Source organism: Dendrobates tinctorius, unplaced genomic scaffold (assembly GCF_039654945.1).
Source record: "Dendrobates tinctorius isolate UK_male_01 unplaced genomic scaffold, ASM3965494v1 ptg000038l, whole genome shotgun sequence".
NCBI classification, from domain to species: domain Eukaryota; kingdom Metazoa; phylum Chordata; class Amphibia; order Anura; family Dendrobatidae; genus Dendrobates; species Dendrobates tinctorius.
Window position 1 is genome coordinate 18,921,405 of NW_027361706.1, and position 16,033 is coordinate 18,937,437.

The following is a 16,033-nucleotide window of genomic DNA, read 5'->3' on the forward strand; positions in this document are numbered from 1 at the left end:
TGAGCGGTACCGATTCAGAACAGCAGGTTTGAGGAGCGAGACATGGAAGGCGTTAGGGACCCGAAGCGAAGCCGGCAACTTCAATTTATAAGCCACGTTGTTAATGCGTCCCAAAACCTCGAACGGACCGATGTACCGAGGACCCAGTTTGTAAGAGGGTATCTTCAAGTGGATATACTTAGTTGACAGCCAAACTTTGTCACCAGGTTGGTATGGCGGAAGATCCCTGCGCCTCTTGTCTGCATGTATCTTAATCCGGATACTGGATCTTTCAAGTGCCTCTCTGGTCTCCTTCCAGACTTGAGAAAATTCGATAGCGAGGGCATCTGCTGCGGGAACACCAGAAGGCGAAGAGAGAGGTAGTGGAACACCAGGGTTCTGGCCGGAAACCACGAAGAACGGCGTTTTGGTGGTGGACTCATTAGGATGGTTGTTGTGGGCGAACTCTGCCCAGGGCAGAAGAGACACCCAGTTGTCTTGATGGGCGTTAGAGAAGTGACGTAGGTAGGCTGTTAATACCTGATTGATCCGTTCCACTTGCCCATTGGACTGAGGGTGATAAGCAGAGGAGAAGTCCAGAGATATACCCATGAGCTTGCTGAGTGCCCTCCAGAAACGGGAGGTAAACCGGACCCCTCGATCGGAGACAATTCGTTGAGTGAGTCCGTGAAGCCTAAAGATCTGGTGTATGAAGACCTTGGCCAGCTCAGATGCCGTAGATAACCCGGGCAGCGGGATGAAATGGGCCATTTTAGAGAAGCGATCGACCACTACTAGGATGGTAGTACACCCGGAAGAGCGTGGTAGATCGGTAACGAAATCCATACCAATCTGTCGCCAAGGGGCTTCAGAAGGAGGCAGAGGGTGGAGCAGACCAGACGGCAGACTTCTTGGTACCTTGTTCAGAGCTATGGGATGGAGGATATGTATGATGGGTATATGGACATGGGACTATGGGATGGAGGATGTGTGATGGGTATATGGGCACTCGACTATGGGATGGAGGATATGTATGATGGGTATATGGGCATGGGACTATGGGATGGAGGATATGTATGATGGATATATGGGCATGGGACTATGAGATGAAGGATGTGTGATGGGTATGTGGGCACTCGACTATGGTATGGCGAATATGTATGATGGGTATATGGGCATGGGACTATGGGATGGAGAATATGTATGATGGGTATATGGGCATGGGACTATGGGATGGAGAATATGAATGATGGGTATATGGGCATGGGACTATGGGATGGAGGCTATGTATGATGGGTATATGGGCATGGGACTATGGGATGGAGGATGTGTGATGGGCATATGGGCACTCGACTATGGGATGGAGGATATGTATGATGGGTATATGGGCACGGGACTATGGGATGGAGGATAATTATAATTTGCTATAACTAGCCACAGTTAGTTACTATGCCCGGGCAGCGCCGGGCTCTTCAGCTAGTGTATATATAAGTACAATCACATTCTGAAATGGTGGACAAACGAATACATGGACTTGTTACTTACTCAAGAGCTGCTTTTGCCGCCGCTCCCACCACCCAGTCAAGAAGAATCTAATTGTCGTCTCAGCCTGCCCACCAAATAAATGGAAAATTTATATTACTGCATATATAATCACTGATTATACACTACAAAATATTCTTTATTGGTGTAAATACACCTCAAAACGTAACTCTAAGTGATTATGTAAAAAAACAAAAATAAATAAAATAGGAATCAAGAGTAAAGGGCTGATCACCCCATTTACTTAGTTTACTAACTTTTATACAGTAATAATTCCAAAACTCTTTAGGGTATGTTCCCACGGTCAGTAAACGCTACAGTAAAGTATACCCCTTAAGGAACTTATTTAGATGTGTGGTGAGCACTTTGAACCCCCAAGTGCTTGACAGTTTATAATGTAGAGCCATAAAAATCAAAAATCTTATTATATTTCACAAAAATAATCTTTTCTCCCCCAATGTTTTATTTTCCCAAGTGTAACATGAGAAATTGGACCCTAACAGTTGTGCAATTAGTCCTGAGTAGGCTGATACCCCATATAGGACTACGGGCTGAGCTGCAGATGGAGAGAGTCAACATGCTGGTACCGGTCAGCACAGTCTGTGCTGACTAAAAGGATTGGACTATGGGCTGAGCTGCAGGTAGAGACAGTCAACATGCTGGTACTGTGCAGCACAGTCTGTGCTGACTAAAAGGATAGGACTACAGGCTGAGCTGCAGGTGGAGACAGTCAACATGCTGGTACTGTGCAGCACAATCTGTGCTGACTAAAAGAGTAGGACAACGGTTGAGCTGCAGGTAGAGACAGTCAACATGCTGGTACTGGTCAGCACAGTCTGTGCTGACTAAAAGTATAGGACTATGGGCTGAGCTGCAGGTGGAGACAGTCAACATGCTGGTACTGGTCAGCACAGTCTGTGCTGACTAAAAGGATAGAGCTACCGGCTGAGCTGCAGGTGGAGACTGTGGAGACAGTCAACAATGTGCCTACTAATCATGGACGCTGAAGATTTGTCCCCCTGGGCCCTGGCTCAACCCATCATCAGCCCCCTGGCTCACTCCATCATCAGCTGGGCTCCCTGGCTCACCCCATCATCAACCAGGCCTCCTGGCTCCCCCATCATCAGCCCCTGGCTCACCCATCATCAGCCCCTGGCTCACCCCATCATCAGCCCCTGGCCCTGACTCACCCCATCATAAGCTCCTGTCTCTGGCTCACCCCATCATCAGCCAGGCCCCCTGGCTCCCCCATCATCAGCCGGATCCCCTGGCTCCCCCATCATCAGCCAGGCCCTTGGCTCCCCCAGACCCCCATCATCAGCCTGGCCCCTGACTCACCCAGACCCCCATCATCAGCCGGGCCCCTGGTTCCCTCAGGCCCACATCATCATCCGGGCCCCTGGCTCCCCCAGACCTCCATCATCAGCCGGGCCCCTGGCTCCCCCAGACCTCCATGATCGCCGGGCCCCTTGCTCCCCCAGACCCATATCATCAGCCAGGCCTGGGCTGATTGATGGGGGTCTGGGGGAGCCAGGGGCCCGGCTGATCATGGGGGTCTGGGGTAGCCAGTGGCCCGGCTGATGATGGGGGCCAGGGGGAGCCAGGGGCCCAACTGATTCAGCCAGGCCTCTGGCTCCCCCAGGGCCCAGACCCCCATCATCAGCGTGGTCGCCACGGGGAGAGGGAGGGAGACAGACAGAGACAGAAAAGAATACTTACCTGCTTGCTCGCCGCCGTCCACTGTAAGACGTCTTCTGCCACCGGCGCAGCCGCTCCCAGTCCCACGCCACGTGGCACGCTGCCCGCACACTGCTCTGCTCTTGGTCCGGAGTCAGGAATGAGGAAGTGGAGGAAGCACAGCAGCCGCAGCGTGTGACGTCACGTGAGGGGGTGGCGCTGGAGTGCTGGGCCATGGTGCACCGGGGGGGGAGGAGGGGGGAGGCAGGTGCTGCGCCGCTGCGACATGAACCACCATGTCATCATGTAATTAAAAATGGAGAAGAAGCCAGGGCCCCATACACGTGTAAGGGCTGTCATGCCCTGACCACCCCTACACAACCCAAATTTCTTCATATATAGATATATATATATATATATATATATATATATATATATATATATATATATATATTTCAATGTCCACACTAATATATTTCTCCAGAACCACATCAGGATTTCTCAGGATATCCTCAAAGTGGCCGAATGATTTGTTGGAGAGCTTCGATTGTTCACAGAAGGCTTATGGGGCCCACAACAACATGAAACAGACCGCTGTGTCACACAACACTCAGGGATACTAAAATGAACAAATAAAATCAATTAGCATAAAACAAAAAACACAATTAAAATGATCAACAGGATACATGGAAATAGAATAAATAGTGGTCAGTAAGGTTATAAGAATAGTAATGACCGCTGTGTCTCGGTGATCAGATGACTCATGCGCAGTTTGGGACGACCTATGACTTACGGCCCCGCACACAGGGTGACGCCTTGCGTTTCACACTTGCCTTCCAGACGCGGGGATCCGGAAGTCACTGTTACTCATGTAGGAAGTTCGGAAAACGGCGCATGTCCGATACAAGCCTGATTAGTGCCGACACACATTACAGCTGCTGACATGCTATTTATAGCCATACATTAGGCGGGTTACACACATACCCCCATTTGAGGAAGCCAGTTGGGCGAAACGGCGCTGTTGGGGTGTAGCTGAGGTGGGCCTGTGGCCGGGACTTGCACTCATGTAAGTTTAAATGATGCACTTTGATTCATTCGGCAGCTCCATATTACATGCACTCGTGCACTTTATGATCTGATGGTCTCACAATTATTGTGATGTGATTATGATTTTGTATGTTCTGAGTAACAGCGCTCTATATTATATATAAGCACTTTGCACTTTACAATATTCCTTTGATTGCTGTTACTTGCAACATATTGTATCACTGTATGTAATTATGATTTTGAAACGTTGTGAAGCTGCAGCTATTTTAATCTTATGTCCTTAGGCCACTGTGGGCTTTCACAGGCTATTTTTGAGATTATCATCCCGTTGCTTATTTTATTTTTTTGTATATTTTAATGACTTATTGTAATAAAGTATAATTTTTTAGTACATTTGGCCTGTGCCTCTTTATACCTTCTAAACTTGAATGGGATTTTGTTTCTTATAGCATCACAGTTAGTCTCTACAGCTCTATGGTGAAAGATTTTGGGAAAGTGGAAAGGAGAGATGATTTTGACCTATTGATGGGGTCTAGTTCATGTGTAAATTCCCTGGGTACCTGATTAATTTATCCATTGGGGTATAACAGTAAATGACACTGAGATAGATGGTAAACAATAAAGGGCTGGGATAAATTGAAAAAAGCAGTGACCAACAAACAATGGAGAGGAATGCAGTACAAACTGATTCATAATGTCATTTATGCTTTCCATTGTTCCTACAAAGATGCTTCATCACATTATTTAAGAAAATGCCCAACATGTAACCTAAAGCCAATTTGTTTGATAGCATCTGGCAATACCCATCCATCCAAAAGGTGCAGGAAGAGACCCTTCTCTATTTAGACAATGTTTTGAGAATTAAAGTCCTAAAGTCTCCTCAGGCATGTTTATTGTAAGAGAACATCGGGAGGATAGGGACAGAGTCCTGTCTATACAGATAATACACGTATAGTGGCTAGATAATGTATACTGAGATATTGGTTGGAGAAATAGACGCCTCAATTATCTGAAATAATCAAAACTGTAAAAACCTTATTTATGACAAACTTGAGAAAGACAAAGAAAAGTCAATGACTATGTGTTTTTCAGAAATGGAAATCTTTTATTGAATATAGCTATACGCAATCTGATATGTAACAGCTGATGAAAGTATTCCGACACACATCCTTGTAGAATATGGAGGAACTTAAGAAGACATCAGGATAACGTAAAGTCTAAAGGATTCATACATTTACATCCATTCATATATGGATTATGGCAAAGTGTTTTTTTTTGGTTGATTTTCATGTTGACCTAAAATTTGAATCAGGTAAAATTGTGTCAAAAAATAGAAAATGATGGGATGGATTTGATACTTATTTATAAAGATGTGAATTGTGTTGGTACATGTCATGGAGATTCTATGATTATAACCTTATTTTCATGTATATTTTGTTTTGTCAAATAAAGTTTGTTTAAAATAAAAGAATCGGAACACTGGATTGATTATGACATCACAATTAGCCTTCACTACTTACAGAAGTGTTTGCATCCATATAGTCACTTTGACATTCCGTGTCATTGCCTTCAGTGATAAGCTACCTAGCTAATCATATAGTAATTGCGATTGGATTATTTGAAATGTCTGAAATTTCTCCAGACAAATTTCAGGTGTTAGCACTACTCCAGGGGATTCTTACCACATATGCCCCTGACAATGTGCTACCACTACCCGATGGCGTCCTCAGCTTCACTTACCGGCTGGTTATGAAGCTTGTGAGAGACTGCCTGAGCAAATACCGCCAAGGTCATATTAGCTCAAAATATCTTGAGCATTTACAGCAGAACATCTGGACCCTAGTACAGCAGGTAAGTAGCAAATAATCTGCACAAATCTTATAAAATAATTATTCTGGGAAATAATAATGGAGTACAAGTTTAAATTTAACCTGTACTAAATACTAAGATAAGAATAGCCGGGAGCCAAAATAGGGCATACAGGCTACACGGCGAGGGAAATTGTGGGATCTAAAGGGTTAATTGAATTAGGAGCGGGAAGGTTGTTTGTGTAGGGGAATAGGATTGGTTACCTTGTAAGGACCAGGAAATTTGACGTTTTTCTCCTCTCATTTTTTTCACCACTTTCTTTCAAGAGCAATAACTTTTTTTTTTAAAGGCAACCTGTCATGTAAAATAATGCTATCAGCCTGCACATATGGGGTTAATCTGCAGGTTAATAGTGTTCTGACCACATGTGGTCACCACACTGAGAGCTCCGTTGTTGGGAGGACATGAACTGTATTCCTCCTGGCAGCCTCGCTCTTTCAGTCATAGGGATGGTGACGGCTCGCTATCAGTCACTGCTGTCTGCTTAGTGAGTGGCGGCTCTAACCGTCCCCGGGACTGACAGCTCTAATATGGCCGCATGGTGTCAGAACACTATTAACCTGTAGATTAATGACATATCTGCAGTTAATACCATTATTTTACATGACAGGTTCCCTCTAGAGGTTCTCAAGTGATCGGATCCCTCAGCTGTCATGTAGTATTTGTAGAGCAGATACCAGGAGTAACACGGTGACATAAATGGCGTCCTCATTCTTCACTTTCTCTTATGATTTTCCTTTCTTGTTTCCTTTCATCTCTATAGGCTGAAGAAAAAACCCACAGTGAAGAACTGGCCTTTATTAAACAACTGGCCCACAACGTCCTGCTTGTACTGGAGTATCCGGCCTACTCACAGGAGCGTCTGGTAAGGATCCATCGTCTTCTGTATCTCATGTCCTTGTTGTCTGATCTTCTCCAGATCACCAGTCATATAGCAGAAGCTCAGATTTATGATGGTAGAGGCCTCCCTGTCCTCATCGGGCAGACACAGGATACTTTATGGCAGCCTGTCTCTGCGGCTCATTCATCTATGGTGGCAGTCTGTACTCCGCGGTGTGGAGTTTGTATTCCCGCTTCTGTCTCTCTCGATAATCTCAGTTTTCCATCTTATAAATGCTGCAGTCCCGATAGAAGATATTAGAGAACAGTTGTAGATACAAGTCGCTTATACATTAATGTGGATTTACTGGAGGCAGCGGCCATGTATAGTCTGTCCAATACTGAAATTATCAAGTAAATCCAATGTTTAGTCCTTCCTGTCTACTGTATGTGGTGATGTAGTATTTGTGAAATGTTATATTAATTGTATATATTATATCCGTCAGGAAACATCAGAAGGCTACTCCAAAGAGAGGCAAAACCGAAATATTGCTGACCGTGATATCAGTCAGCCGGGGCAGAACTCTGATCCGATGGAAGGTAAGCCGATCATCTAATATCATACATATAAATATCAGGTTATAGAGAACGGCAGAGAATATGGAGATTTACTCTTCATCCACTGTATGAGGCCGCTGATGGCTCATGAACCCCCCATAGACTACAGTTTAGGGGGCTCATGTAATGCTGCTCCTCTCCTCTAGTCTCTTCTCAGGTCAAAAATGTACAAAGAGGCTCAGAGGTCCCCAATCATGTAATTGTTGAGGATTCGAACAGATCCTGAGCAATGACACATTCATAGTACAGTATATACAGTGTATAGATATGCCATAAGTGTATAAAGTGTGCAGAATATCCATATACCTAGTATATTCCATGTACGCGGGTCTTGCTCTTTCCTTTATGATACGGATGTGTTATATATGTGCTGATATAGACTAATACATGACATCTCTTCATTATTTTATCATTATTTTAGGAATCACTGTGCCGGCAAATACTGATGGTGGAATATGTAAGACACCAGAGATCACCCAGGAATCTGCCAGAGTAAGTATCAGAGGGGCATCTGTATATTATCAGATGGCGGGTGTGAATTGCACATCCCATGTTATACCCCATATGACAATGGGATATCGCTGTCCTTATGTAGATCAGCCCTATTATGTCTGACTATGGCCTTATTATTCTGCCTCCTCGATGTGATGTCCCTTATCCTCCCCTGCAGTACAATGATTTATGTGTATGGGGCATATCCCCTTATAATATAATAGGGTCTGTGGGGGTCCGGCTTGTATCACGTTCTCTACATCTGCTGCAGTGTAATCAGCGGGGACATAATATAGAAGCAGCCGTTCCTGCATCTGGAGCTTTTATCTCCTGCAGTTCCTATGTCTTAATGTCATTTCTTATTCTTTTATAGGCCTTGATCGGATCATTGAACCCGTGGAGAAATCCCTGTAAGAGCGACTATGACCCTATCAAGCTGATCAGCTGTGGAGGCTTTGGGTGAGCTTTACTTTGGTATAATATTTATTTCTCAGGGCTCCTTATGACGATGCCTATGTCTCTGTGTCCTGCCCGTGCGATGCTGCCATAGAGAATGATGAGTCCACATCACTGTCCACATCTAATGTTCTCCACTCAGGTCAATTAGGATGTGACGTGGATGAGGACTTCCATAGGTTATCATTTATGGAGTGTTATTTTATAGATTTCTAGACATGGATTTCTAGTGATGGCCGCACATCTAGTATTAACCATTAGTACGGGAGATCACTTGATGAGGTCTATAGATGGACTGTTAATAAGAATTAATAATAAATCATGGATTTTCCTCCTCTCCAGGGCCGTCCACTTAGTTCGCCATACAGACACAAACAAGATCTGTGCTATGAAGAAAATGGACAAGCAGAACCTGAAGCCAAGGAGCCTGAAATGGGCCTTTCAGGAGAGAGACATTGCTACATTCGCTGATTGTCCCTTTGTGGCCTCCATGCTCTGCTCATTTCCTACTAAACGTCATCTGTGTATGGTCATGGAGTATGTACCAGGTAGGACACATCCAATGTATCTATATGCTATCCTGTCCCAATATCTCCCCTTATTTCACCTTCACCCTCATCATGTGTAGTTTACACTGTAACAAACCCTCACCTGTTGTATTTGCTTTCTGCTCTAGGAGGAGACTGTGACAATCTTCTAAAGCACAGGGGTCCTTTACCTATCACCTTGGCCCGGCTGTACATTGCAGAAACGGTGCTTGCTGTGGAATATCTGCACAGCTATGGTGTGGTGCACAGAGACCTGAAGCCTTCAAAGTAAGTGACCCTTGAGGGGATGAAAGTTACAGCTTGTTATACAGTCTATGGGATATTACTTGGGGCTGACACCATCTTTTCTTTTACAGCCTCCTGATAACATCGACAGGACATATTAAAGTGACCGATTTTGGGGTTTCAAAAGTCGGCCTCATGAGACCATCATCAAAACTCTACACGGCTACAACTACGGACATCACCAGAGAGTTCCGTGATAAAGAGGTCGGCTTTACTTACAGGATCTTGTACTTTAAAAATCTCATCTCTTTCTCCTTCTGTGATAATTTCTCATCACTTTTCCACTGATGTTAATTTTTGTAATCATATTTATTAATCATCTCATTCTTCTATTGGTTTCCAGACTGCTGGCACCACAAGTTACATGGCCCCAGAAGTGATCCTAAAGAAGGGCTATGGCAGGCCCCTTGACTGGTGGTCAGTAGGGATCATCCTCTATGAGTTTCTTTTTGGATTTACACCATTTTATAGAGCTTCCGAAAAGGAGAAGTTACGCAGTATTGTCAGAGGTGAGTAAAATAATCTGAAGGCATGTCACGTCACTGTTATTTGGGTTGATTTGTTCTTTGGTTTAGTTTCTAGCTTTGTTAAAGACATTTTTTTATGAAAATAAATTAATAGGTTTTCTTTCCTTTTAATATTTGCTTTTTATATAACAGATGAAATAATTTGGAGATCTAATTACTTTCCTCCACCCGCTGCTCGGGGTATCATCACTCAGCTGCTCAGAAAAAATCCAGAACAAAGACTTGGGACAGGTAATATTATAATAGTATTGTTAATGACTTATTACAGCTCAAATGATTGTGTCCATAAGGATCAGCACTGAGATTCTCTACTCTACCAACTTGTCCATTCCCCATTCTTCATGCTACAATGTTCAGTATATTTCCTTCATGTTGTCTCTGTTACATCTTCAGTTCAGATTAATATAAACTGTACATATATGGAGTAGTTTCTCTGACAATGATTGTATCAATTTCTGTCTTGTTTTTCTTTTCCAGGAGGAGCTAATGAGATAAAAATGCATCCATTTATGCGTGTGTTAGATTTTAACAACCTTCTAAGTCAAAAGCCTCTGTTCGTTCCTGATCTTAAGTCAGATGAGAACACCCGCTACTTTAACAGTAAGTAAAATGAGACGTCATCTGCAGAAAACTGCTGTGTGTCTTTTCTTTCATTATATGTGATAATCAGTTCCCATGATTATTAGTGATAACATGGTGACTGTCTGACCGGGTCTTATACTAATAATCTCTGATAACTTCTGTACTTTGCAGCTCGCATTGGGAATTACAAATTTAGGAATTCAGATGAAGAGGACACAAATGAGGACAATGGCTGTCCAGAAATAAAAAACTTTGTTTCATCTTCTCAAAAGTTTTGTAAAGTAAGTATGTGGTCAATAAAATGTATAAAACCTATAATTATAAAAAAAGTTGAAAAATATATCTATTTTCTATATCTCTGTGTGTTTTAGCTATATACCACCAATAACATGATGGTGACCAATGAAGAGCCCATGTCACCTCCATTGTGCTCCCCAGAGAACAGTGAAAAACACTCAGACATGTGAGTAGATTATTATTATTATTATTAGGTTAAATTCTGATGTATGTTTAGACACAAGTTACACAAATCTAAATCCAGCATCCACCACCCCATGATAACTGGTTTCTGTGCAGCTTGCTTGTGATAACCCAGAAGTATCATTTGATCATTGTGACCAGCCATTCATTTCCAGCTCATTATAGGCCAATATTACTAGTTAGACTTTATTCGTGCTGGTGGAATGGCGCCCTGAGCAGGGTGTCCCCTTCTTGTTGTTCTAAGTGGTCTTTTGCATTTGATTTTCACTCATAATTTACTTGACTTTCTTCTACCAAACAGGCAGCAAGAACCTCCCCATTCCAAAACTGATGATGACAATCAGTGTTTCACTGCTAAAAACAGTGAGCCATCCTCGCCCTCATTATCAGGTATGTACTGGTTTATATGCCATCCTATTATAGCTTATAACACAAAAGTATAATATGAATTTGCATATGAAGGATCTGAAAATTCCTTACTTTATTCCCACTGCCCCCCTGAGTATTAAAATTTTCGTTTTGCTAAAATCCACAGTATGGATCCAGAAATATTGGCCTTTGTATTTAGTGCTAATTTTTATGGTCTTTTCCAAGGGGGCGGTGCTCCCAGGATTATCTGGGGGCGTGTCTTCAGGCTGCTCTGCTGTTTTATACTGTGAGCCACACCCCCATGGTAAAGAACATAAGAATTAGCACTGACTAAAAAGACTCCCATCTCTGGAATCGTAAGGGGGATTTTAACAAAACCTAAAACAGACGTCTAAGGGGAGCAGGAGAAATAAAGTAAGAGTGCATCTTGGATATTTATGACAGGTCTTCTTTAATCTTACGCTGAAGTTTTATTATTATAACACTTTGGCTTGCTGCAAGTAATGTCATGTTAATAAGGGGACATCGTTCCTTTGGGAGACACCACATGGCGGCACATAGAGGCTACAGGTGCATATTAACCAGTTTGCATAACTCTATAAAGATAATCTATTAGGAGTTTATAATCAACATCTTTGTCTAACTTTTTCATTAGAATCTCCAGTTCAGGAGAGAGAGAAATCTGCACAAAAACTGAGAACAAAGCAAAAAGCAGATAAAGTAGAAGAGGGGAAGAGGAGGCGAGGTAAGTGTGACCATAATCTCCTTGTTGTTTGAGGTCAGTGAGAAGAAGTCATGTGAAGCAGATGTGATCTGTCAGTGGTGGCATTGCACATGTTTGATAACTGACAATGATCCGACCTCTGTATGGAGAAGATTCCTCTACTGTCCGGTCACAGTGACACCACAGTAGTGTTCTCTAATATGGAGTCCCATTACTTACTTTAGTTTTACATCTTTTCTCATAGGTTCCGTCTTCCGTCGGTTTATATCATCCTGTCGGCGTGGTTTATCCAGGGCTGCTCGCACTATCAGACATAGCTGCATTTTTGCCTGCTGTCACCAGTGCACCAGAAACATCTAAAGGACTGTAAACTGTGTGTACAAACAAGTCTTTTACTAAGATCTTTGACAATTGTAAAAGCCCAAAAATTTTGTACACAAAAGCGGGACTAACTCCTAGCCGCGGTCTACGGACCAAACATTGGGCATGGGCAGGGCCTTGGGGGCAGATCCCAAGTGCGCTCAACCATGTGAAATAGCTTACGCTCAGGAACATTGAGAGATAGCGCTATCTGATGGCTCTACCCGTTCATTTCCTTTAGGAATAGAGCTATGGGATATCTCTACCCGTGCACTTTCTTCATGGATAGCGCTATCCGAACAGTATTAACGACAGAGCTTTTTCATACACAAGATAGAAGTGGCAGGAGAGGTACACCCGGTATTTATGTTTGCTGTTAGTCTGCGCATATGCCAGTCTGGTGCGTGGTTACACCCCATTGTGTGGTTCGTAATCCCAGCGTGTGCCCGAAGGGTGCGCAATCACTCCTTATCTAATATATAAAGCTCAAAGTGTGTATGTATGTATGTGTGTATGTATGTGTGTATGTCCGGGATAGGCATCTGCACCGTTGCAGCTACAGCCACAAAATTTGGCACAGTCACACGTCTGGACCCCGAGAGCGTCCTAAGCTATGTTGTGAGGCGAAATTTTAACCCCGCGCGTTCCAATTCACCAAACAATTTTGCCCCTATCTACATACTGGGGGAAAAAGTGTGTGCGTGTCAAGCCCCGCCCCTCATTATGATGTCATAATGCCCCTATTTGCATACTGGGGAAACAGTGTGTGCGTATCAAGCCCCGCCCCTCATTATGATGTCACAATGGTTGCCATGGTGACGCTGATGTCATCATAGGTTGCAAGCCCCGCCGCCGCCGCTCATTATGATGTCATAATGGTTGACTATGGGATGGAGGATGTGTGATGGGTATATGGGCACTGGACTATGGGATGGAGGATATGTATGACGGGTAAATGGGCACTGGACTATGGGATGGCGGATATGTATATGGGCACGGGACTATGGGATGGAGTATGTGTGATGGGTATATGGGCACTTGACTATGGGATGGAGGATATGTTTGACGGGTATATGGGCACGGGACTATGGGATGGCGGATATGTATATGGGCACGTGACTATGGGATGGAGGATGTGTGATGGGTATATGGGCACTGGACTATGGGATGGAGGATATGTATGATGGGTATATGGGCACGGGACTATGGGATAGAGGATATGTATGACGGGTATATGGGCACGGGACTATGGGATGGCGGATATGTATATAGGCACAGGACTATGGGATGGAGGATGTGTCATAGGTATATGGGCACTTGACTATGGGATGGAGGATATGTTTGACGGGTATATGGGCAGGGGACTATGGGATGGCGGTTATGTATATGGGCATGGGACTATGGGATGGAGGATGTATGATGGGTATATGGGCACGTGACTATGGGATGGAGGATGTGTGATGGGTATATGGGCACTGGACTATGGGATGGAGGATATGTATGATGGGTATATGGGCACGGGACTATGGGATAGAGGATATGTATGACGGGTATATGGGCACGGGACTATGGGATGGCGGATATGTATATAGGCACAGGACTATGGGATGGAGGATGTGACATAGGTATATGGGCACTTGACTATGGGATGGAGGATATGTTTGACGGGTATATGGGCAGGGGACTATGGGATGGCGGTTATGTATATGGGCATGGGACTATGGGATGGAGGATGTATGATGGGTATATGGGCATAGGACTGTGGGATGGAAAATATGTATGATGGGTATATGGGCATGGGACTATGGGATGGCGAATATGTATGATGGGTATATGGGCATGGGACTATGGGATGGAGAATATATATGATGGGTATATGGCCATGGGACTATGGGATGGAGGATGTGTGATGGGTATATGGGCACTGGACTATGGGATGGAGGATATGTATGACAGGTATATGGGCACGGGACTATGGGATGGAGGATATGTATGATGGGTATATGGGCATGGGACTATGGGATGGAAAATATGTATGATGGGTATATGGGCATGGGACTATGGGATGGCGAATATGTATGATGGGTATATGGGCATGGGACTATGGGATGGAGAATATATATGATGGGTATATGGCCATGGGACTATGGGATGGAGGATGTGTGATGGGTATATGGGCACTCGACTATGGGATGGAGGATATGTATGATGGGTATATGGGCACGGGCCTATGGGATCGTGGATATGTATGATGGGTATATGGGCACGGGACTATGGGATGGAGGATAATTATAACTTGCTATAACTAACCACAGTTAGTTACTATGCCCGGGCAGCGCCGGGCTCTTCAGCTAGTTAATTAAATATATTATAATTGATCATTGTCCTTTTAAAGTTAATTGAATATTACTGACATGAATGACAAATGAATCAATACTAAATGTCTGATGGTTTGGACACCAAACAAAAGAAAATTGGTGCTAGGTTTCCCATTAACCAGCTAGACCCCAGCAAAAAGCGGAGGAGAGGAACAGAAATTCTGTTATGCATACAGCGCATTATAGAGGTCAGCATACCTGATGAACACAGTACTTTCTGTAGGAAGACGCTTCAGGGATATTTTTGTCAACCATATATAAATTAATGAGCGACTTCCATACAGAAGCCACCAGCAGACTGAACAGGTCACTTCCTTTAACCACTTCATAGTTTTGAAATCCGGAAGCAGTTAAAAGAAGCTGAAAAAGACTGAAACATACAGCATGCACAGCAAGTTGTTTTCACATTGCAGTGCATATGCTCAATCGTTTTAATTTTTATTGAGTGGCTTTCTTAAGGGATCCAAGAGGAATCCACCTGAAAAAGACATTGTGTGCGCATACACTGAGAGTGGTGTAAGGGGATGGCATTGCTATGGACAGTAGAGACAAGCTGCCACTTTAAGAGACAGCACCCCCTTGGTTAGAGCAGTGGGACATTCTGCGCTTCCCTGCTGTAAAGGCTTTTTGGTTTCATCTGCCAGACTAGGGAGGGGAGGGTCTGTTTTTCTGTGTGTAGGAGAGACCCGAGATTTCTGCAGGAAGGGGACGTGCCTCCCTGGAGCTGTGAGGAAAAGAAAGTTTAGTCTGCGACTGTGACTTTGTAAACTATTCTGGGGATTAAAAGGTGGCTTTCCTGTCTTGCTGTGAGAAGCCATGAAGAAAAGACAAGAAAGGAACCCAGAGGAGGAATCCACTGTTTCTAGGAGCATCATTGAACTTGCACACAAGGAAAAGATCACATTGCACAGAGTTTCCAGGAAGAAACGCGCACCATCTTGCAAAGTTTCAGGGGCCCCCAGGAATGGACTGAGATACCAATGCTACTGGGAGTGTTAACCTCTTCTGCACACATGTTTAGGGCTTAGGATATGAAGAGGAGGATGAATGAACTCAGGGAGATCAACATCCGACACTGCGGAGACACCATCACGTGTTTCTCAACGCAGTGATTCTAGAGCACTGCCCCCATCCCTTATGGGAAATATGTAAAACATGCAAAACAGAAGCCGCGGAGACACGTGTTTCTCAACGCAAGCAATGACCAGCCAGGTCTTTGCCCGGGAAGGAACAACCACGGGAAGGGCAGTCTCCAATGAAGGAAACCACCAAAACATGGTA

The 16,033-nt window shown here is 44.0% G+C and overlaps 1 long non-coding RNA gene across 1 annotated transcript; it reads left to right on the forward strand.

Moving 5' to 3' along the window:
• The first annotated feature begins 10,818 nt into the window (after nucleotides 1-10,818).
• On the forward strand, nucleotides 10,819-11,996 carry LOC141088357 (uncharacterized). Its single transcript, XR_012231919.1, has 3 exons — nucleotides 10,819-10,904; nucleotides 11,223-11,311; nucleotides 11,946-11,996. It is a non-coding gene; the product is annotated as an uncharacterized lncRNA (long non-coding RNA).
• The last annotated feature ends 4,037 nt before the right edge of the window (nucleotides 11,997-16,033 follow it).